The sequence below is a fragment of the Aphelocoma coerulescens genome, chromosome 5 (genome assembly GCF_041296385.1).
Source record: "Aphelocoma coerulescens isolate FSJ_1873_10779 chromosome 5, UR_Acoe_1.0, whole genome shotgun sequence".
In the NCBI taxonomy this organism is placed as follows: domain Eukaryota; kingdom Metazoa; phylum Chordata; class Aves; order Passeriformes; family Corvidae; genus Aphelocoma; species Aphelocoma coerulescens.
In genome coordinates, this window is record NC_091019.1 from 14,133,886 (window position 1) to 14,157,574 (window position 23,689).

The window sequence follows — 23,689 nt, forward strand, 5'->3', positions numbered from 1 at the left end:
CGCCAATCCCAGCCCGGCTGGGCGGCAGCGGCCAATCAGGAGCGCGGACACGAGACGGACGCGGCCGGGAGGAGCCGAGGCGGGGCAGCGGGCGGGAGGGCGAGTCAGATTGGCTGGGTCGTGGTCCTGGGGGTCGGGACGGGGGGGTCGCCTTGGCGACCTTGACGCCGCCATTGTCCCCAGCGGAGCGTGTCCTGGGGTCTCCCCGCCCCGGCATCTTCCGGCCCCGGGATCTCCCGGCGCCGGAACCTCCTGTCCCCAGAACCCCCCGGCACGGCGCCCGACCCGCCCCCGAGCCACCCGTCCCTCATGGCTACGCGGGGCCCGGGCGCCGCCGGCGCCGCAAGATGGCGGCGGGCAGGCCCTGAGGGGGAGACTCGGAGCCGCCCCGCTGCCGCCCCGCTGCAGGAGCTCAGCGCTCTGTGCTCCCTGCCCTGCCGTCGTGGAAAGGTTCGAAATGCCTTGTGCGGTACAGCTCCAGCCGCTGAGAGAGCCCCCGACACAGAAAAGCAGGTGTTTTGGGCTCTTGGTTCGCCTAAACTTTATTTAGGCTGCAGAGGTGATCTCGTAACTGTGGTTGTGCTCCTGAAACAGAGGATGGCTGTTGGCTGGAATTGTCGGAGAATCCGTGTAACAGGCTCTGAATTACGGGGTTATGCTGTTTCCTCTTTCTGTATTGCTCCACTTGGAACAGCTGCCACCCAAGTTCCCCTTCCTGATAGGGAAGAATGGGCTTTTGTACAACCTTCTCATGCTTTGCCCAGCCCCAGAAAGGATAATGCAAAGAAGCATTGAGTTTAAGTCCTGCTTGAATTCTGTGACTGTGTAGGAAACAGGGTGTCTCTGATTTCTTTGCCAAGGAATAGGAGAGCCTCCCTTTTGAGTCATGGAATCACAGATTCCCAGACTGGTCTGGGTTGGAAGGGACTTTAAAGACCATCCAGTTCCACCCCATGCCACCGGTAGGGACACCTTCCACTAGACCGACAGCTCACAGCTTTTCTGGAATTTAATTCTTTCCATGTGTCAGATTTTCACCTCCCCCTGTTTTTAAGACACAGCTATCCAGGCCATAACATTCTTCCTGTTGAATGTCAGTCCCTCAAAGCAAAAGGAAACGTGTGGTTTCAGACATTTTGCTGAGTTTCTGAGACCCTGAGTGACAAACCATTATGAAAACCCAGTGAAAGAGACGGAGATGGAGTTACAAGTATAACTTAACTATTTTAATAAATCTTGTACAGTGCATGGTTATATCATTGTCTCCTTCGTTCAGTTACATCAGTGTGCAGTGCTTTATAGCAGTGTCTGCAGGCAGTACAAACAGAACAGGTGCACAGCTCAGTCACATGGAAATTTGTAAAAGTGACCTCTGCAATAAGGTCTACTGAGATATTTGTTTTAGGAAGTGCTCCAGTGGCTCCCGGCTTTACAGAGCTGTTGTGTACACTCCTGTTAAAATCCCAGATAACTGTAATTCCCTGTGATTTGCTTTCCTCTACACCCCAGGAATAGAAGGTGGTGTGTTTCCTAGCTCAATATTTGTTTTTATATTAATTTTAAAATCTTTTTCACCTCCTGTGCTTGCCATCCTGCCTCCCATCTCCACCTTAATCCAGAGCCAGGGCTTCTCAGGAGGATTGTCTTCTTCATCCCACCCTGACAAGGTGAGTGCCTTTCTCAGACCCCAGCAGGGCTGTGACTAAACCCAGGATCCTCCCCTGCCTGCACCCTAATTCTGCTGGTGCCAGCAGTGTCCTGTTTCAAATGAAGAAAACAGATTATCCATTGGAGACACTTAAGAGTAAAGCCAAAACTGAGGTGCTCTGGTGTTCTCAGATTTATACATGAGTTCCCCAGATGCTGTTTTAAAGCTTTTTCCATGAGATGTGCAAGGACAGGCACAAATTTGGGCAAAGACTCAGCATGTGCTGAGAGAGAAAACCCAACTGTCCCTGGGCTGTGGGCACCTCTGGAGCTGTGTTTGCTTCACTGTTTTGCAATCAGGTTGGTCTGTCAATTAAATAGAGATAGAAATGCAACGTGCCAAACTTGCTGTGGACAGGAACGACACTGCTTGCTTGAGTTTTGAAATTGTGAGTAAATTTTGGAAGCATAATCACTTAATTCTGCCTCTAGAGAGAGGCATTTTCCCCACCCCTATTTACAGATTGTTATATACAAATGCACATAACTTTATGAAGGAAAACAGGAAGTAAAGAGCAACACCCTGTTTTTTTTCTTGTGGCCATTTATTTTGTGTTCAACCTGCCTTTCCCAGTGTGCTTTGGGGTTTCAGCTATTTGGGAATCATTTCAGGTGATTTTTTGCAGTGAAAACGTGAAGGTAGGGACGAGTGACCAGCCCCCTGGGAAGGGCTCTGGGTGTGCCTGTGTCGGGAGTAAATGGTCAGGGCTTATCTTCTGCTGGTTTGAGGCCAGGTTTGGCAACACCACAGCATTCCAGTGCAGGATCCGTGCCCCAGGGAAAGGCTGCACACCTGCCCTGAGCCCCAGCCTCTGCGTCAGGAGCAGTGGGCAGGTGGAACTCGCGTATTTCCAGATTCAAATCCCTTCGTTTCTCACTCCTGCTCGTTTCTAGGCACTGAAAGCTCATTTCAGCTGTTCAGAGACAGCACTAACTGGTCCATGGATTTAAGGAAGCAGCCAGACTTCAGGAATGTGTGTTGCTGTTCTAGCCTTGTCCAACGAGGGGGCACAGGGGGACAAGAGGAGGACAGGGAGTTGTCACCGGGCCTGTGCTCATGGGCTGCAGGGGACACCTGCACTGAGGAGGAAATGGAAAGGGGAAAGGGAAATGGGGCTGCCTTAGGTTGCCCAGAGAGGTTGTGAGTCCCCATCCCTGGGAGTGTCCAAGGCCAGGTTGGACAGGATTTGGAACAACTTGGGCTTGTGAAAGGCATTCCTGCCCATGGCAGGGGGGTGGAACGGGATGAGCTTTAATGTCTTTTCCTTAAACCCAAACCATTGCAGGGTTCTGAAGCCTTATTCCTGTGGTCTAGGCTCCAAGCCTTGAGGCTGGCCTCTGCTGTGCTGTATGCCACACCTGCTCTGTTGAGGGAGAAGAGCTGAGCCCTGGTGAGGACACCCAGATGTTCCACAGTCCTGGGGAGACACAGTGGGGAGATGATGGTTGTGCTGCATGTGGCCTCGTGCCAGAGGTGAGGAGTTGGAGACAGGAGGCTGGGAGCTGCAGTGGGACCATATCACAGGGTCCTGGGGCTGTGCCAAGGTGGCAGCTGCAATTCCAGTGGCATTTTCATGCCATGGGTTTAGTTAATTAACTATTTTTCTCCAAGAAAATATAAGAGAAAAAGGGAGTGAGTTTGGGCTCTGACATCCTGGTTATAGAGCCTGGATTGAATAGGATTGAAATCTAATTTGCAACACAGGCTCTGTAAGTAAATCCAAGTGACTTGTCCCAGGTGAGATGGTGCCAGCAGCCTCCTCTGCTCCCTCTCCGGGGAAGGATGAGCATTTCAGGTGGCAATAGAGCAAATCTTACTCTTTGCTGAATGACTTGGTCTCCAGCCAGGCTTTGACTTCTTCAGTGCTGCATTCAAAGGTGAGAGGCACAAAAACTTGCTGAGGCTTTTCCACTTTGAAATTCCTGTGGGGAGGCTGAATTTTATTGTTTGTGATCTTCTTTAGCAGCTCATTGTTCAGCTTATCCATTTGGTGAATAAGTTCTGTAGAAACAAGTATGGAATGAAATCAAGTGTTCAGTCAAAAATCCCATTAAATATGTTTGTGGTGAAATTGTAAGGAAAAGGGGGATGTGGCTCAGCATCTTTATTAACTCTATAAGTACAGCCCAGGAAAGTGCTTACTTTTGTATTTTAGTTTTAAGGAATGAACTTAAGTGCTCTGTTGGAACAATAGAGCGAGTGATGACATTTGGGCCTTCAGAATTCCATCAGGAAAAAGTGTGCACAGGGAGATCAGTGGAGGCTGGAGGGCCCTGGAGCAGAGTGGGGGATCTCCCCTTTGCCCCCAAGCCAAGACTCTCCCTTCAGCTTTTGAAACCTCACTTTCTCTTTGAGAGAAACTGGGATTTCTGCAGTTCTTCTGCAGGATGAAGGAGAGGAGGGATCACAGAATCCCAGCCGAGGGATCTAAAGAGCTGCTTTATGGTTTCTTGCAGCGCGACTGGTGAGAGAACCTCACTTTCACCTGTTTTGTGAACAAATTTACAGTGGAACCAATCTTGTTTCTCGTGTTCCTAACTGACCCTGTTCGCCCCATTCAGAGGACATAAAACCCTTCAACACCTGCCAGCTCCTGCTCCAGGTGTGCTCCAGGTATAACCTGATCTGGCAGAGTCTTTGCTCCCAGCAGTGCTGTCAAGTGGTGACAAGAGACAGGGTCCCGTTCCCCGAGGGCTGGTGTTGGTGTTGGGGTTTTGTTTCAGTTGTCATCTTCCTGGGTTTGAGTTATTTAGTTCCCTTTGGGCTGGTGAAATAAGGGAACTGCCCTGCAGACTTCACAGCAAGAGGGGAAAATCCCAGCCCCCATGAGGCAGCAGAGGTTGGGGAGATGGACTCTGTGTTTCTGAGAACCACATTTCCATTTTCCTGTGCACCTGTGTTGCCATTTATTTTCCTCCCATCACCCCTTGGCTGTTGCCTGATGTGGAAGGACAGTTCTGTGAGAATCTACAACTGGAGATTTGGGATTGAGATCTTCTCAGTCCTCGCTGCTGCTTCTCGTCGCTAATTTGCCGATCGCAGAGCTCCAGGTTCTGCTCCACAGCGGAAGAGAAGCGGCAGGAAGCGCAAACTGGGAGTGAGCAATACACTCATGATGAGATGAGCTTGAAGGTCCCTTCCAGCCCAGGCCATCCTGTGATTCTGTGAAAACTCCAGTGACACTTCATCCAGTATCACTTTCCCCATGAAACTGCTGAGGACTGTGGAGAATAACTTGGTGTTACGAACAGATTCGTGTCCTTGTATTGCATCATCCCAAAAGGGCTCCTGCTTCCAGGAGTGGAGAGGGTGGGATAAGGGGTGAGGTGAACAGGGCCCCTGGTCTCTCTCCTGCTCTGTGAGCCCCACAGCATGTGCAGGGTGAGGGAGTGAGGTGGATCTCCTGTTTGGCTGGGAATTCTGTGGAACCACATGAAGGAACCAGCCAGGCCGGTGCTGCATGTGTGGCAGGAGATGGGCAGAAGGAAGGGAGAGAAAGGGATTGATCTGAGGGGTTGCTTAGACAGACTGAAATGTTCTTCCTCTGTCTGAGGAAGGTTTTCAGCTCTTGTTTCAGTGAAATCCCTTGGGGCTGGGAACAAGCAAGCCAACCAAAGCTGTTGGGGTTTGGTATGGGGCCTTCCCGGGGGACTGTGAGGCAGCTCCTGGAAGGGTGGAAGGAAATGCTGCTGTGTAGGGCCTGAGGGGGCTGGCACAGCAGGATCCAAAGGCTCCGACTTCAGCTCCCGGGAAAAATGAGGTGTGAACCCCTCCCTGTCCTGCCCAGTGGAAACAACTACCCCAGATGCCAGAGCAGGGAGGAATTGGGGGAAGGGGAATTGAAAATCCCAGCAGGCAGAACCTACTGGAAATCTGTGTGGTGTTCATCAGGCAACGCTGAGCCACTGACACAGAATTCTGGAGGTTCCCAGGAAAAGTGAGTTTGGATGGTTCTATTCTAAGATGTATTTGGGCACAGGGGAAGAGAAATGCATTTATGTGTTAGCTTGGGACACCAGAATCTACGGTTTTCAAAGTTGAATTGGCTTTTTGTTTGAAGAGAGACAAAATGAATATGGTAGATTGTTGAAAATGGTGAAAAAGTGGAATGAAAGGTTCTTTTTGACCCAAACTGAAAAGTTTTTTTTTGTTTGTTTTGTGTTGCCTGGCTTAGGGGAAATTTAGCAGATCTCATCTTTTTCTTCTCCATCTGAGTGAAATGTTATGTTTTTAATTCAAAAAAGGTTTGCTGTATGGAAAAACCATCCTGCCTTGTGAAAGGACAGGTAGGAACAATTTTAATGCACTTTCCATGGATCTTTCTGCTTATGAAGTGTAACCTGCACAGATACCTGATGCCATATTCACAGTGGGTATGAGCAGAGGCTCGGGTTCTCCTCCAGTTTAGGTCAAGTTGTGTGTAACTCAGGGTAACCAGTGATTCCAGCACTGGCAGCAACTCTGTTTTTCCCTTTCTGACCTACTGGGTTTGGCCAGTGGTTTGAAATCCGTGCGCTGGGGAAACTCAGTTCTTTGTGAACCCCGTAAAACCTGGCATTGAAAAATGAGTCCATTATGCTTAGTTTAAATGTTTAAATTCATTTTCCTGCCCTCATTAGCTGCGTTTTGGGGGATCAGAAGAAGGTTGAAACCACTAACTTCGTGTTGGATACCACAGCAGTGGTTGCAGGGTTCTCTTTAGCTCACGTGCTTTGGGACAGCTCTTGGTCTGGTTACACCCCTGTGGAACATTCCAGTTGTAATTGCACAGCCGGGGAGAGGTTGGAGCAGCCAAACTGAATCCAGCAGGCCCGGAAGGGAACGCTGCCCTTTCCCGGCAGTGCCCTGAAGGCAGGGAGGGGGTGAAGGCCCAGTTAGGTCGGAATTCCTTCTTCTGTGGCATTCCAGAAGGTGAGATAGGAGGGAGGAGTTTGAGGATGGTGTGCACCTGAACTGTGCACAAGGGAGCTGTGCTGAAGGTTGAGGTCCAGCCTGGGGCTTTCAGGACGCTTCGCTGCAGCCAAAAGCCGAGGTGTAAATAACTGTAGTACTGAGGGGTGGCTGTTTGTGATAAGATGGGGTCTCCTGGCTGGAAAACTTCTTCAGACTACTCTGAAAAGAGCATGAGCACAGCAGGAAAAATGTCTGTCCCAGGACTGTCATCCTGGCAAATTAACAATTCACTTGGAATTTTTTTTTCTGACATGTTATCCATAAGGAAAATTTGCTGTTTAGGGTGTGCAAGGCAGGTAAACAGGTACAACACCTGTCCCAGGAGAAGGGAGATCTTCCTCTCCTCTCCTGTGAGCTGTGCTTACACTGGCTCCTGTCTGGGGAAATGCCACCTTGGTAAAAGGCACCTGATAATTTCTGTTCCAAGATTCCATCCTGTATTTATGGTTTGCCTGTGCTGAGAGAGGTGGAAATGTTTCCCTGCCTGTGTTGTCTGCCCATGACTAAAAACAGACTCCAGTCTTCTCATGTAAACTATATTCTCCTTATTTTTCCCAACCTCACCGAGAAAACTGGAATTGGAGAGGTAAATGATCCTAATTCTTTCCCTTCTCCACACTGTATCTGTACCACTTGATGGTCCCACCAGGACCTGTGATGGGGTGAATGAGAAAAATAAGTTATTTTGCTGATATAATTGGATTTAAGATATTTTGCTGTGGATTTGAACTCTTTTGTAATAAAGCTTATAAATCTTTATAAAGACTAGAACAGAAAGCCATAGAAAAACAGCCTGGCTTGGAGGCTTTTTGCCAGAGTAGTGCTGGTGACATAAAAGTGGATGGTCAAGGGCTTTGCTGGTCTGGGCTTCCAATTTTGAAAAATTAGAAGCTGAAAACTTTGTGACAAATCAACAGCAGAAGACTCGTGGAATTTGGGAAGAGTTTGATGGCACTTGGAGATGTAACAATTTCCAAGGTGCAAGCTCATGTAAACAAGGAAGCTGATGGAGCCTCTGAACTAAAAGTGCCTTGATGAAAGTTTTGTACCATGGAGTAACTGGTGATGGAAAATGAGCGTTGGGGCTGTTAAGAGGTGGAAGAGCCATCTTTCCCTTGGAAAAAAAACTGAGGCAGAGGGGTGCCCTGTCTGGTTCTGCATTTAGAATTGGACTTTCCAAGGCTTCTGAAGAAAGAGGAGGGTTTTTTCCCCATTTTCTAGAATTCTGTCTCATTAAGAAGAGAACCAACCCGGCGCCCTGTTGGTTCCCTGGGGGAGAGGTGGGCAGGACTGGAATATATTGTTTTATTCAGCCTCTAATCAGTGGGTTTGCCTTTGGTTGTGTCTAAAGCCAAGGGGGAGCTGCTGTCTCCAGTGAAACAAAGCTCCTTCCTCAGCTGAAATGTTTTCCAGCAGAGCTGGGAGGTTGGGCTGCTCTTCCCTTGGCCCTGTGTTTCCAACAGGGCAAGGTCTGTGTTTGCCTTCCCTTAGGACAGATTCCTCCTGTAGGCAGCTTCTGTCTGTGCAAGCTGTGGTGGCTTTGGGATGGATGGAGAGATCCTCAAGGGAGTCCAGAGGAGGCCAGGAAGGGCCAGGAAGTGCTCCAAGAGCTGGAGCATTACACAGACAGGTTGGGAAAGCTGGGAATGTTCAGCCTGGAGAAGAGAAGGCTCTGGAGAACCCTTAAAGCCCTTTCCAGTGTCTAAAGGGGCTTCAAGGGAGCTGGAGAGGGATTTGGGGAAGAGCCTGGAGTGATAGGACAATGAGGAATGGCTTCCCACTGCCAGAGGGTGGGTTTAGATGGGATATTGGGAAGAAATTCTTCCCTGTGAGGGTGCTGAGGCCCTGGCACGGGTTGCCCAGAGAAGCTGTGGCTGCCCCTGGATGCCTGGCAGTGTTCAAGGCCAGGCTGGACAGAGCTGGGAGCAACCTGGGATAGCAGAAGGTGTCACTGACCATGGCAGGGGGTTGGAACTGGATAATCTTTAAGGTCCCTTCCCACCCAATTAATTCTGTAATTCCATGATTCCAACACCTCTACACATACGGAGAGCCAAAGCACAATGCAGCATCTTTGACACCTGATCCTTAATGTCACTTTGGTGGACTGGTGTTGGGAAACAAGACCTATGGATGGACTGATGAAGTCAGTCAATATTTCTGCCTCCTGTGGTGGAAGACACCTGGGATTCCTTTCCTTGCAGAGCTGCTTGTGGTTAAACAGCAGGCAGTGCTTACAGGAATAATCCCTCGGCTGATCTTTATCTTCTCTTGGTGGTTATTAATAGTGGCAGGGAGTTGTCTCCAGGATACCCAAACATCCCGGTGCCACTGTCTGTGTCCATGGGTGTTCATGAGATTCCAAGGTGGGACCCGAAGCTCTGGGAGTGTGGATCTGTTACCTATTTCCATGCAGAGTAGGGAATAATTCCTTTAAATTTTGTGTCAATTTCTAATTCCCAGTGAATTTCAGGAGGGGTGGAATACCCTATCTGTTACATCAGTGCCTTTGAAGCTGATTTGAACAGACACACAAAACCTTGTCTTATTTTGAAAGTCCTAGTGAGGAAGGGCCAGGATTTTTGTTGCTTCTGCCTCTTGCAGGATTGAGAATCCTACTAGTTCCATGAATGAAAACAACAGGATAAGTGTTCTGAGGGCCCCTTGGCAAATTGCTGACAAGGGGAAGTCTCCACCAAAGTCTTGCCTGTGGCACCTGCAGCTGCCCTGGCCACTGAAAGGCTCCAGATCCAGTGGTATTTGAGGTGAACTGTGGCAGAATGCAGGAGCAAATGCTTGGGATTCATTTACTGCAAGAACTGGGTTTTGGCAAGGGAAAAGCCACATCCATGGACATGGAGGGGAACTTTGGTCCAGAGCGGCTCCTGGCTGTGGCTGAAAGGTCTGTGAGTGGAAGACAGGAATAGATGGACTCACAACTCAGTTGGAAAACATTTTCCACATGTCCTGGAGGTTGATTTGGCAGGTGTTCCCTTTGGAAACCTCTGGTGTTGCCATTCCTCTCCTGTCCCTGCTGCTCTCTCCCCACAGCTCTCGTGTCATTGTCCCTTGGCATGAGGTGATTTCCCTCTCTTTTGCTACTGGAAGGGACTGGGAGCTTCCCAAGCAGCTGGGGACAGGACTGGCTGGATCCTGTTAGCTCTTTCTGAAGGGAATTTGATCTAACCCTGCTGGCTTCTCCTGCAGCAAGGACTGCTCCTGTGTTCCCTGGCACCAGGGAATGTTTGGCAGCCAAGCAAAGGAGAGGAAGTGAAATGATGTTTGCAGCAGGCACAGCTGTGTCTGTGCTGGCCGTGTACAGAATGGCCTTGGAATCATGGAATCCTTCAGGTTGGAGGAGCCCTCGGAGATCACGGTGCCCAACCGTTCCCCGGTGCTGCCGAGGCCACCACTGTCCCGTGTCCCCAAGTGCCACATCCGCACGGCTTTAAATCCCTCCAGGGATGGGGCCTCCACCACTGCCCTGGGCAGCTGTACTAGGGCTGGACAGCCTTTCCACTAGGAGACTTCCCAATGTCCAGCCTCAGCCTCCCCTGGTATGACATGAGGCCATTTCCTCTTATCCATTTAAAATAGTTCCAATCATTCCGTTCTCTTTTCATCACCACAGGTTGCATTTTTTCTGGTTTTATCTCTGCTGGGGATGTGAGTTTTTATTCCAGTCTTTTGGCAAAGCTCATGGCTAACTCCAGGTTCATCCCTTTATTTTCCCTGCTTTTGTAGGAATGGCCTCTGTCAGCAATGCCCTGGACAACGTGGCCTCTGCCAGGGCTTTAACAGCGACTGCCAGATCCAGCTGCTCTTCCAGGCCTTGGCCATGATGGCCAAGTCAGGGAAAGAATCCTGGCCCATGCTTCCGTCCTGAGCCCTCGGTCTGCAGGGAAATGAACGTCTCAGGCAGTTCATACAGCTCTTTTTAATCCCTTATGGATTAGGATGATTTTCTGGGAGCACGCTGTCCATCCTGACCTGATTCCTTCCCTCTCCCTGTCAGGCTGTACCTGCGGAAAGGCCGAGGTGAGACCAGGATCTGTAAAATCTATGACTCTCCGTGTCTTCCCGAGGCTGAAGCCATGTTTGCTATCAATGCTGACGGAGTGGGAGATGCTAAAGACTGAAAACTCCTTTTCTTCCCCTGAAGCCCAAGACTCTGTGCCCAGAAGAAGCTCCTTTCTTGGTGGCACCTTAGGGATACTTCCCAAGGCAGCGGGCAGAGGAAGCTGTGCTGTGTCAGCGTGGGAACCGTCGGGACACACCGAGCACAGCCAGAGCTGTTGGGAAGAGATTCCCTCTGGGCTGCAGGCACAGATTAGGTCAGTGGCTTCCTCAGCAACATTCCCAGAGGACCATACCCTGCGTGTTTTCCTGGATCCCAGCGTGGACACGGTGCAGCAGAACCTCGGTGGCCACAGTTGGCAACTTGGTGAATTGGAAGCAAAGCTGAAGGGTTTGTCTGCTAAGAGGAGTGGTGATTTATAAACCAAAGCAGAGTGCTATTCCACACGAGGGATCTGGGATTGCTGATGGTCCCAATCCATAATCTTTCTGTTCATTTTCTTTTGGATGCTGCAGCCTGCTGGCTTGGGGGAGCTGTTCCTTTACATTTCAGTTTAATTTTCTGTATTTCCTTAATATTCTGTGGAAATCTGCTTTAAGTAAAAAGGCCCCTGAGGACATTGATGATGGCCCAGGTTCCTGGGATTCACAGGTGGGTTTTCAGAACGGGCTGTTCCGGCTGGCAGAAGCTGCACCAATCTCCTGGGAATCTCAGTCTGGGTTTGTCTTTTCTCCCAGTTCTCCTCGGTTTGGGGGGGCAGGGCAGCCCTGCCCTGTGGATCTCCTAGAAGAGTTTTGGGGGTTCAAAAGGTTCTTTTCTATTCTGCAGTATTTCTCTAGAACTCAATTAAAAAGAATAATAACATGTTGATGTGATCTTAATTGGTTCATTTTCATTGGTTAATTAAAGCAAATCATTGAGAAGGGGCTTGAGCACTCCTTGGTTGGAGCTGGCAGCTCTTCTTTACTTTCTCTTCATTCTTTTAATTTCTTTCAATTATTTCTTAAGCAATCACTGCAATTAAGATACACAGTGAGGACAACAGCATTGCTGCCCTGCTGGACTGGGAAATCCAAGTGCAATTCCTTGGAGAGATTGAGGGGATGGAGAGCTGAGCCTCAGGCTGGGTTTTGGCAGCAGGAATTCGGTGAGGAGGGGAGAGGGGAGATCCCGCAAAATTTGATTAAAGCCAATTGTGCTGGGTTTGGGTGCCCCCACCCCAAAAAAGGATCCTGGTTAAAGGGGACTTGAGGAAGCAGCAGGATGTGCTGGGGGGCTGTGCTGGAAGCCCCAAACCCTGGTCAGGGATGGTGGGCAGTGCCAGGTCCACAGGGACACTATGGAGGGGCTGTGCTGGGATCCCCAAATTCCAGCCAGGAATGCTGGGCACTGCCAGACTTCTGGGACACTGCCTGATCCAGAGAGATTTCCCATTATCTTCTGTAGTGCTCAGCACCTGGCATTTCCTTAGAGTCCCACAGCGATCAGCTGGAATCACAGCCGATCACACAGAAGCCAGCCCAGGAGAGGAAATGAGCTGTTCCACGGATTTCTTTTTGCCAATACGTTTTAATTTAAAGCAGAACACTGCCTGCCCCCCCCCCCCCAACCCGACCCCATATCTTTTATTTTTGGGGTTTCTCTATGAGAATTATCTGCCTGCGATGTATAAAAAACTCCTCCGGCGCTGCGGGGACCGGCGGGGTTTGGAGGGTTCCGGGGCCGTGGCGGGACCGCGCCCGGAGCCCCGGCGGGGCCGCAGCCGGAGCAGGAGCGGCAGCGCCGGGCTCGGCCCCAGCGCCCGTCCCGGAGCGACTCCTCCGCCCGCGGGGACCGCGGTCCCCATCCCAGCCCCAAGCCCGCCCCGGGGCCCCCAGCGGACAAGGGCAGGACCCGGACCCGAAGCCCCGGTGCCGGTGCCGGGAGCAGCCCCGGCTCGGCCCAGGTGGGAGGGGCGGGGCCGCGGGCGATGGTCCCGTCCCCACCCCGGGCAGGGCGGGGCTCTGGGGCCGGGCGGGCCGGGGCTCTGCGAGGCGGGGCCCGGAGGGGGCCGGGGCCGGCCGGGGCCGGGGCGCGGCTTCAGGGGGGGTGCCGGTGCCGGTCCCGGTCCCGGCTCAGGGGCGCGGGGCCCCAGCGCGGCCGCGCGGGGCGGGGCCGAGGAGATTTAATGCCCGGGAATCGCATCCATCGCCATTTGCTCGCTCCGAGCGCGGTGCGGGCGGGCTGTCCCTGTCCGGGCTCCCCGGGTGAGGCGCGGGGCCTTCGGCCTCCCCTCCTGTCCCCCCTTTTCCCCTCCTTCTTTCTCCCCGTGTTCCCCTTCTTTCTCCCTCTTTCCCCCCTCTTCTCTCTCTCCCCCAAACCCTCCCCTCCTCTCGCCCCAAACCTCCCCCCTCCCACACTCCGTCCTCTCCTGTACCTACCCCGCTACCCCCTTCTCTTCCCCCTCTTCCCCTGCTCTGTCCACCCTCCTTCTCCCCTCCATCCAGCCTTTCCGTTTCCCTCCCGCTTCCCTCTGCACCCCGTTCCCCCTTCCCTAGCCCTTCTCATCCCCCCGCATTTCTTCTCTCTCCCCGTCCTCCCCTCTCCTTCCTTCCCCGCAGCCGCGGGGTTCGGGGCGCCGGAGAATAAAGCCCAGAGCGCCGGAGCCCGGCGCCCTCCGCCCTCGCTGGAGCCCCCACACGGGGCGAGCCCCGCTCGGCGGGTCCCCCCCTGCAGTTCCCAAGCACCGCCCAGCACCGCCGGGGCTCCGGCTTTCCCCACATCACACTGGGGGCTCCCCGGGGGGGTCGGGGCTGGGGGTCAGGGAGGGCCCCCTCCTCCGGAGGGGGTCCCGGGGTGGGGTGGGGGTGGGATGGGCCCCCTCCTCCGGAGGGGGTCCCGGGAGGGGGTCAGGGTGGGCTCCCTCCGGAGGAGGAGGTCCGGGGGAGGCGGACGGGGGGACCTTTTCCCCCCCACCTTCAGTCCCTCCCCCGGGGCCCCCTCCTCCGGACGTGGTCCGCCCTGGCCCCCTCCCGGGATCCCCTCCTCCGGACCGGGGCCTCCCGGGGCGGGGCCGTTTGTTTGGCTGGCGAGCTCTGTGTCTGTTCACGCTGCAGAGTGACGTGACCCCCTCCGCTTCCCCCCCATCCCCGGTCCGGAGGAGGGGGTCCGGGAGAGGGACTGGAGGGGAGAAAGTCCCCCCGCCGCCTCCCCCGGACCCCCTCCTCCGGAGGGGACCCATCCCACCCCCACCCCGGGACCCCCTCCTCCGGAGGGGACCCTCCCTGACCCCCAGCCCCGACCCCCCCGGGGAGCCCCCAGTGTGATGTGGGGAAAGCCGGAGCCCCGGCGGTGCTGGGCGGTGCTTGGGAACTGCAGGGGGGGACCCGCCGAGCGGGGCTCGCCCCGTGTGGGGGCTCCAGCGAGGGCGGAGGGCGCCGGGCTCCGGCCCTCTGGGCTTTATTCTCCGGCGCCCCGAGCCCCGCGGCTGCGGGGGAAAGGGGAACAGAGGACGGGAATAGCCGGGCAGAGGGGGTAGTCGGGGTCAGGGTGTGCAGGGGAGCAGGGAGAGGGACAGGGGAAGATGGGGTTGGGGGGCAGGACGGGTGGAGGAAGGAGGACGAGGATGGCGCATAGGTGGGGGTGTCAAGGTACAGAGGGGGAAAGAGGGAAGGAAGGGTGGAGGAAGGAGGATTGAGGACAGCTGTGTGGGGATTGGGGGGCGGAAGGGGAGCGGGGAGAGGGGGCAGGGGGGAGCCGGGGTGGGGGGGAGAGGAAGGGTGGAGAAGTAGGGGGAGGGTGGAGGGGTAGGGTAGGGGTGTGTAGGGGGATAGGGAAGGGGGGAGGGGGGTCCGGGGGCTCGGGGAGGAAGGAGAGGGGGGTACGGAGGGAGAGAGCAGGGGTAGGGAAGGAGAGGAAGGGAGGGGTGGGGAAGGGGAGGTTTAGAGGAAGAGAGGTAAAGAGAAATATAAAGGAATAGAAATACAGAGCCCGGCCCTGCCACAGCCGCTCGCCCCGCGCGCCGAGGGAGCAAATGGCTCCGGGCGCTGCTTCCCGGGGTTTAATGTCCTCGGTCCCGCCCCGCGCAGCCGCTCTGCGGCCCCGCGCACCTGAGCCGGCCCCGCCCTTCACACCTGAGCCGGCCCCGCCCCGCCCCGCCCGCGCTCGTAAATCCCGGCGGACCCGCGCCCGCTCCGCTGTATGCGATGGATGCTCATCCCAGGATGCGGCGGGGCCGTCGCTCGGAGCGCTGTGCGGAGCCCGGGGCCGGTCCCGGCGCTACGCGGAGCCCGAGGCGCTTCGGTGGGGTCGGGATCCGGGCCCGGGGATTCGGATCCGGGTCCTGCCGGTGTCGGCTGGGGGTCCCGGGTGGAGCCGCTACTCCCTCGGCGGGTAGGGTACCGGTCCTGGAGCCGCAGGACCGGGGCGGGATTGGGGTTGGGATAGGGACCGGGATCGGGACCGGGATCGCCGCGGGCGGGAAGAGCCACTCCAGGATGGGTGCTGGGGCCGAGCCCGGCGCTGCCGCTCCTGCTCCGGCCGGCACGGGGTGGGGTCCCGCCGGGGCTCCGGGCACGATCCCGCTGCGGCGGCGGGGAGCCGGGGCTGTGCCGGTGCCGGGACCAGCAGGAGGGCGGCGGTTCCCCGGAGCAGGCGCTGGATCCCGGCTGGAAGCGGGCGGGGCGCGGGCCCCGCGCCAGCCCCGGGACGCCCCCAACGCCGCCGCTCCCTCAGCGCCGCCCGCCCCGCGGGGCGCCCCCTGCCGGACACGGAGCGGCGGCGCGAGCGCAGCCCCCGGTGGCCGCTCCCGGCCCCGCCCGCAGCCCCCGCGGGGATGGGAAGCTCCCTCCCCGCCCCGGCACCCCCGAGGCCACCGCAGCTCCCGGGCAGAGCAGCGCCCGCCTCCCCCTCCCCCGTGGCTGCACGCCCGGGGGGCCCCTGTCCGCCGCGCCCCCGCGGAACGAGCGGCGCGGGATCGCCGCAGCATCGCCTCGGGTGGGTAGAGCCTCCCGGTGTGGGACTGGGAGCTGCTGGGGCTCGGTTCTGCTCTGGCTGCTTGTCCTACACCTGCCGGGTGAGACCTGATCCTTTCCCTCCTTTCCCCCACTTTCTCTGTGGCTCACACTCTCTAGTGGAAAAAACCTCTAGGTTTAAAAAGCCAGTGAAAACTGTTCTTTATTTCCAGAGCACAGGATATTCTGAGTTGGAAAGACCCACGAGGATCATCAAGTCAAATGGTGATAAGAGGTTGGTCCATTTAGGGACTGAACTCAGAATCCTGAGCTTCTCAGCACCCTGCTCCAAGCACGTGCGCCAATTTCAGGGTCATGAGGAAGGTCCTGCCTGGAATGGGAATGGCTGCTGCCAGCAAGGGAATTCCTATGCCAATACAGCTCCTTCTTTTCTGCTAATGCTGCTTTAAATACCAGCCCCTGGAATGGCTCTAGAGCAGAACTGGCTGGCACCTGACATGACAGCACAAAACTCTTCCCATAACCCTGATTCTTTCCAGGATTTACCCAATAGCTGTTAAGGTGCTCGTGCTATGTCCCTTTCCGGGGAGAAATGAGCAAGACAAGTCCTAAGGCTTCACTTGGTCTGTGGCAAAAGTTCTCTGGAGAGTGTCAGGGCTGGTCCTGCCTGCAGAGGGGCGTTTCCTGCAGCTGAGTGTTCACAGCCCAAAATCACAGCAGGTGCTGAGGCTGGGGCTGTTTTTCTGGCCCAGAGCTGCACTGAGCCCTCGGTGACTCCTGCTTGCTGCCAGGAATGTTCCTTGGTGTTCCCTGCGTGTGTCCCAGCTGGCCAGGAACGTGGGGCTGGAGGAGGCTGGAAGCCCCAGGAAGGGAACCAGCACCTCTTGTCCTTCATATTTGCAGGGGAGGAGCTGTGCCTGCAGCGTTCTGCCCATGGCACGCAGCATGCAGAACACACGTCCTGGGGATGGGCACTGGGATGCCCGGGCAGCACTTGGATGGACATGGATAAAGGGCTGCCCGCAGCTCCTCAGCCAGGGGCTGCTCTGAACGGGCACCCAGAGATGCTTCAGCCTGGACAGAGCCCACCGACACCCCAAAAATATCCCAAGGAACAGCTGGCATTACCTGGGAATGCTGGCACAGTGTGTTTGCGGAGGGGCTCAGACAGCAATTCCTGGTGCTGACCTCCCAGAGCTCCCACACACCTGCTAGGTTATGTCCCAGCCACCCCCAATCCCTTCCCTTCCAGCCTGGGGACATCACCCATCAGCAGCGTTAAAGCCAAGGTAATCTTCCTTCACAGAAATTAAACCCCAAGCAATGCCCTCAGAAATGCCTTAAAATAAAGGGTTAGAGTTTGTTTGGATTGAGGTTGGAGTTTTTCAGGGAGCCAGCTGGAACTGCAGAACTGAGGGAAAGCTTTCAGAGGTAGGTCCACACTGCAGATGCCTTGAAAGGCAGGGATGTGCGTCCCTTTCCTCAGGGAAAAGAACTTCCAGAGGCCACTCCTGAGGCTCTGGAATTAAATCACCTTCTGCAGGGAGAGATATCCTCACCTGGGCACAGGGGCTGCCTCACCAAGGGCTGGGAGCATGTCCAGCCACTGCTTTCTCCTGCTCTAAAATATCAACTTCAGCCTGATCTCAGGGTGAAATCAGCTGAATTCCAGGGAACTCTGTTAAGTGCCCCCCAGGGACATTGGTGGGGCTGGGGGATAAGGGTTATAAATAGCAAATTCTATGGAGTATAAACCCGTCCTTGTCCTGATCCCACTGAGCTTCCTTGGAACCTCTGCTGGTCCCTGACACACCTGGCATTAAATAGGCAGCTCTGCATGGGAATATCCACGCTCCATGAGGCACTGTGAGGTTATTCCAGTGGGAATTCAGCAGGGAATTTGGAGCTATAGATATAATTCATCTAAACTAGCAAAGCTGAATCCCAAATCTGGGCACCACACAGAGAACAATCTTTGTGTTGCCCTGCCAGCTAAAGCCCCTGGGCTGGGAAATTTCAGCAGCCAGATGCATGGAATTATCGAAATCCCAGCAACCAGCATCTTCCAAAGGGACACTGCGAGTTGCAGGCTGTGAGAGTTCGTGTCCTTCTGCTGCTGTTGGCAGCACAAATTCCCCTCCGCTCAGCTGGCCCCGGCTGGGCGGGAGCCGAGAGCAGGAGGGGCAGGAGAGGCGGGGGATGAGGCTGCTGGAATCTCAGCTGGATCAACGGGAAACTTTCTTTCCCTGGCAGAAGACAGGAGCCAAAGCAGATCCCTCCTGGCTGGGCTGGTGGGCAGCAGCTGGATGAACTCTGGGGGAAAACACCCTGTGCCTGCCAGGAGTCTGTTTTTCCTACCAGCTCCTGAGCAGTGTCAGGACCACCATGAGGGAGTTCAAATCCAGATAAAGCTCACTGCCCACAGAATGAATAACCCCAACAGAGAAATGCATTGTTGTCATAAAAAAGCTTAGAGATCTGTTAAAAATGCAATGACAACACTGTAATGGGATTCCCAGGAACCTTCTTAATGCTCTTAATGTAAAAATACATTTTTTATGTATTTTTAGTCCCTCAATGGGCAGCTTGTAGAACTTATCCCGGGATTTAGAGGTTGAGCAGGGTTGGCTTTGGATTGACCTTCACCTCTGGTCCCGCTTTGTGCAAACACAACTCGGGGCAAGGTGGGTGAACTCAGTACCTCAGCTTTTCCCTCAAAAATATCCCCTATTTATTTCCCTGTACATGAACTCAGATTTTGCCCCAAACTGTCCACTCCTCACCTCCATATGCCCTCAAAGTGTCCATTCTGTTCCCCACAGGTGCCCTGGTGACACCAGGGAGGTCCCTTTGCCCACAGTGCCTTTCTCCTGCCCCTCTCCGACCCAAGGCCGCTCCTCTGCTCGCTCTCTCTGTCCTTGTCCCACACAGCGAGGCGTGAAAGGAGAAAGGTTCCAGAAATATTTCTGCAATTAATTAATTAATTAATAATTATTTCCAATTCCCCAGTGAGAAGAACAGGAACTCACAGCCACTAAGACCTGACAGTCCCCTGCAGCAAGAGCTCAGCACCCATCCACAGAGGCAAGTCCAGCATCTGAAAGAAAGAAAGAAACAAGAAAAAAGTGATTTCTTCTGTTTCAAAGTTATTTCAAGTTCTCAAGCCCAAACCAACCTTTGCTCTTGATTTTGGCTGGGTGAATTGTGAGTGGTGGGCACAGGTCATGGCATTCATGCTGCTGTGAGTGATGCTTTCTGGGGGCAGAGCAGCTGATTTCCAAAGTTCCCTTCCTGTCCCATGCCTGATCTGCACAGGAGAAAACCTCTTCCATGAAGGGATTTTGCTCCATCTGATCCCATCTGCCCAGTCTGTTCCATGAGGATATTGCCAGGCTGGGGCAGCACAGGCAGACACAGCTCTCAGCACTCTCTGCTCCAAACACAGCTCTGGGCTCCTTTGCAAAGTGCCTCTGCCATGAGGTTTTCTCCAGGAGAAATCAAGGAACGGCTCATGGCAGGGTGGAGATTTCATTATCACAAAGGGCAGTAAAGGATAAATATTCCTGTAAGAGCCTTTGGGACCTTCTGGGCTGAATTGGGAAGGGGACATTCATTCCCTGCAGGGCAAATGCACGACAACCTCCAACACAAAGCACAGACTGTCAGGTGGGGTCTGACAGCACCACTTTGACAAACTTCACTGTCATTATTCTTTTCAGGGACTTTTCCAATCCAACTCTGAAGCTGACAAGCCCAAAAGCTCTGTCTGGCTGCTCAGGAGCAAAAGGAACAAAACTGCCAGGGGTGAGGCACATTCCCAGCCAACACTCCCAACACAGCACAGAGGCACCACTGGAGTTCGTGTGGGGCTGCCAAGGGCTGCCAGGAGCACGCAGCCCCCAGGTGGGGTGGCAGTGGCAGGGACAGCAGCAAACTCCCACAGACTGATGGCACAACAGAGACACAAAGGCCAGCAATGCCCACGGGAGTGCAGGTTTAATTCTGCTCCCTGTGCTGCCACATCCCTGCAGGAACTCCGGGGGGATAGAAACTCTCAGGGTGCACAAAATGCAGCATCCATCACCCTGATCCTGCTTAAACTCAGTGTGTGGGGCCAAACCCGCACAGGTAAACACTGACCTGACCTGGATCAGTCTCAGACACAGCCCCAGTTCCCACCTCCAACCTGCTCCCGGGGCTGCTGCCACATTCCTGACAAGGTGCCAAAGGCCCTTTGGCCAGGGCTCTCTCTGTGTCTCAGGGGACTGCAGGGACCAGGGCAAGGACAGTCTGAAACCAGGGCAGATCCCTCTGGATTTGCAACACTCTGGGGACAACTGGGGCCTCACCCCACACCATGGGCAGCACCAGGGGCCCTCCAGCACATTCCATCAGGGCCGGAGCCCGCTGGGTTTGGCTGCTCAAACACCAAAGCTTTTGGCAAAGATGGGATGAGTTAAGTGGTTTTTCCTGTCCTGAAAGAGAGCAGAAAAGGGAAATGAGGTCCCTGTGGAAGTCAAAGGCTTGTGGCTTTCACACTCCTGTTCTGATTGCTCACTGGAGGGTTTTATCCATGAAAAGTGAGGTGACACCAAATAAAAGTGCCCTTGCCTTTTATTCCCTACTATTTTCATACATAAAAAGGATGCCCATTTTTTCCTATTGCATTCTTTGCCTAATTTTAACAGAACCATTTTCATTCCAGGCCCCATTTGTGAGCTATTCAATCCTTTGCCATTGGACTTTGGACAAAGGAAGAGAAGGATCTGTTCCACACGGGTGTCATCCAACAAGAAAGCCCCTGTACCATCCCCAGCCTGTGCCGAGCACGCTGCCTCACTTTTCCCATTCTGGTTTCTGGCTCCAATCCAGTCTGAGTTTTCCCCTATTTTCCATGTCTAGAAACAGGAAATTGTCCTGGTCAGGTGTTAGGACCTTAAACTGCACACTGATCTGGGGGGCTGTGACTGGGATTCCAGCAGGGAATTCTTGGTTGTACGAATGAAAACTATTCCAGGGGGCAGCACTGAAAAAGTTGGGAGCTGCTGCTTCACCACACGGTGTCAGCAAAAGAGAGGAAACACAAAATGTGTATCCAAAACCAAGGATAAAATGATTCCTCCTGCTCTTAGGGGGACCAGGGCTAATTCTGCCCTGGAATGACAAAGACCTTCTCCCTCAGACCCCCAGAGAGCCCTCGAAAAGCCAAAGTGCAGCAGGGAAGGAAGGAAGGAAGGAAAGGCACCTCTGCCTCACCTGCTGGGGACAGCACAGGTCCTGCTGCTCCTGGGGACTGGGAATGTGTCCGGAGCCAAAAGCACCTTCCCAGGCTGGAGGGGCTTTCCTAAAGCACCACCTCTGGGAAGCCAAGGGCTGTGGAAGAAATGGAGTGGGAATTTACAGTAATAGTAATAATAGGGAAGAGCAGCAAAGGGAGCAACAGTAATTCCAGGAGGGAGCAGGAGGGATGCTGAGCTTTAAACGAGGTTTGAGTGAGGCAGCATCTCCTGGGATTTCTAAAGCACAGCTCCAGGCCTGGGATTACACGAGCAGTGCAAGCTCCTACTGTCCAATCCCTGGATTTGCCTCCTGCCAGTGCCCGGCACCTCAGGCGTGTTTGGGGGCAAGTGCTCCAGTGCTGCTGCCTTGAGGGATTGGGAAAATGGGCATTAAACCCCTTCCCACAGGGCTGGCTCTGAGCTCCGGCTGGGGACAGCATTTGGCACCTCTGGCATTTCCCTGAAATCGGTTTCCATCATTTTGAAGATACACTGAATAAACCCGGGGGAGATAAATAAACCTTTCTCCATAAGGACAGCCCCAGGGAATACACAATTATTCCTATGCCTGGTCAAACAAACCAGCAGCCAGATTTTGGGGAGAGACTCCAGACTCTTGTCTCCCTCCCTGGCTGTAAAACACTTGCAGAGGCTTTGGAGTTCATACAGGCTTGTCAGGGTTTGGACACTTCATTTAAATTCCATTCATATACTAAGGAATTGGAAGTACCTCCACCCATACTTTAATTTTAAGCCCTGTACCACCAATGAATTTGGATGTTCTTTTGTTAGGAACACCCCACCTCTGCTTTTTTAGGTGCCTCCATGTGGGAGAGAAAATAAATGTGGACAAAAGTTTGGAATGCAGCTTCCAAGTCAAGTTCCCTGCTAGGAAATGACTCCAGCTCTCTGTTACCTCGGGCTATTCTAAATGCAGCCTGGCCCTTCAGGGCTGCAGACTCTGACCTACACAGCTTGTGAGCTGGCAAGTAACAGCAGCTGTGGTCTCATCCCAACTGTACACAAAAACAGGGATTGGGGGCTGAATCTGGATACACATAGGCAGGTTTGGACCACTTCAGAAAGCTTCAATCCCTGTTTTTCAGAGATTCCATCAGAGATAATGATGTTTCCACAGATCTCTCTTAAGGCACATGAGAATCCGAGTAAGAAAACAGAATCAAACCCTTTGTTCCATTGGCCTCATGCCCTGAATTCCAATGGGACAGACAAGTCCCTCTCTTTAGAAGGCAATGTCTCCTACCTGGACCTGTGCCTTCCCCAGCCTTCAGTGGCCACTGTCTCCATCCTCCCACACCTTCTCATCTTCCTCCTTTGCAGGGTTGGCTTCCTCATCCTGCAGAGCAAACACAGGGACAGTTACCAGCCTGCTCATCCCAAACCATGGCAGCAGGGATGGACTGGTGGGACCCTATGTGAGTCAAGGTTCTAAAACATTAAAATTTTAGCTAAAAGAAGACATTTGTATTAATTAAGATACAGAGTAGAGAAACAAAAGATAAGTTAATGATTAGTAGATGCCTAAGCTAGAGCCAAGTGGTGTATTATTTGCCATTATGTTTTAAGTTTTGTTTGTAGAAGGAAACAGAATAAATGAACTGTCATCAAAACAAATTGAAACTAATTGAAACCAATAGAACTAAGAACAGCACCTGGGTTTGTAATAATTAATCAAAAGTAGGAGATCTTGGGTTGCACCAAGAGGTCATGAAGGCCTGCCAACAGCAAGAAGGTAAAAAGGTTACTGTGAGGAAGACATTCCTGACTTCATCTTTCAGGACCACTGACCCAATTCGAGACCACCGACCCATTTCAAGAGAGAAACTGCGCCTGCGTGAGAGACCAATGATCTCATTTTAATACGAAGCAGAGGATGGGAGGTGCTGGGGTCATACATATGTAGAAGATGTAAAACTGTGTGTAATAAATAGAGAACAAAGAACCTTGTACTTTGCTGGCATGTCTTTAGGAGGCTGCTCCCAGGCTGCCCACTGGTGCCTGAATAAACATATCGCTTTCTAACTTTAATTAGTTAGAGGGTCTTTGTCCATGGACATTGGGATTTAACAAATCATATGGATGGTCACCCCTCTGTTGGGCACCATCCCTGCTCTGCAGTCCATTCCTGTTCCTGGCTTGGCATCTCTTTTTAACAGGATGTTAAACAACAAACTTTGCTCTGCTGGGTTTTGGGACATCAAAGACTCCCCCAAGGCACTGGGCAAAGCTCCTGTTCCCATACCCTCTGCCTCCCAAAGCCCTGATGAGGCTGGACAGAGCAAAGGAAACACCTCAGTTCCTGCTGGAAATTTCCTCTTGTGCCCACCCAGAGAAGCTGTGGCTGCTCCATCCCTAGAAATGTCCAAGGCCAGGCTGGACGGGGCTTGGAGCACCCTGGGCTAGTGGATGGAATGGCAGGGGATGGAATGAGGTGATCCTTAAGGTCCCTTCCATCCCAAACCATTCCACAATTCCAGGATGATTCCATGACCCCTCCATGCATTGTTTTGCATCGTTTCCTCTCAAATTCAAATTCCCAAATTTAAATTATTTGTTAAAGGAATAATTTTTAAATTATACCAAGAATAAAAAAGGGAGTGTCAAACATACAAGAATCATTCCTACGTCCATCAAATCATTATTAACTGGAAGCCTATTCCCTAATCTCTGTCTTTGTTTTGCTTTCCTGGAAAACCTT

The 23,689-nt window shown here is 53.4% G+C and overlaps 1 long non-coding RNA gene across 4 annotated transcripts; it reads left to right on the plus strand.

Moving 5' to 3' along the window:
- The first annotated feature begins 35 nt into the window (after nt 1-35).
- On the plus strand, nt 36-11,634 carry LOC138111264 (uncharacterized). 4 transcript variants are annotated; one of them, XR_011151295.1, is made up of 4 exons: nt 36-513; nt 1,620-1,667; nt 3,023-3,181; nt 10,677-11,634. It is a non-coding gene; the product is annotated as an uncharacterized lncRNA (long non-coding RNA). The 4 variants fall into 4 exon arrangements; XR_011151297.1 differs by lacking the exon at nt 10,677-11,634 and adding an exon at nt 10,406-10,670; XR_011151296.1 differs by lacking the exon at nt 3,023-3,181 and having other exon boundaries at nt 10,677-11,632.
- Nucleotides 11,635-23,689: the final 12,055 nt, after the last annotated feature.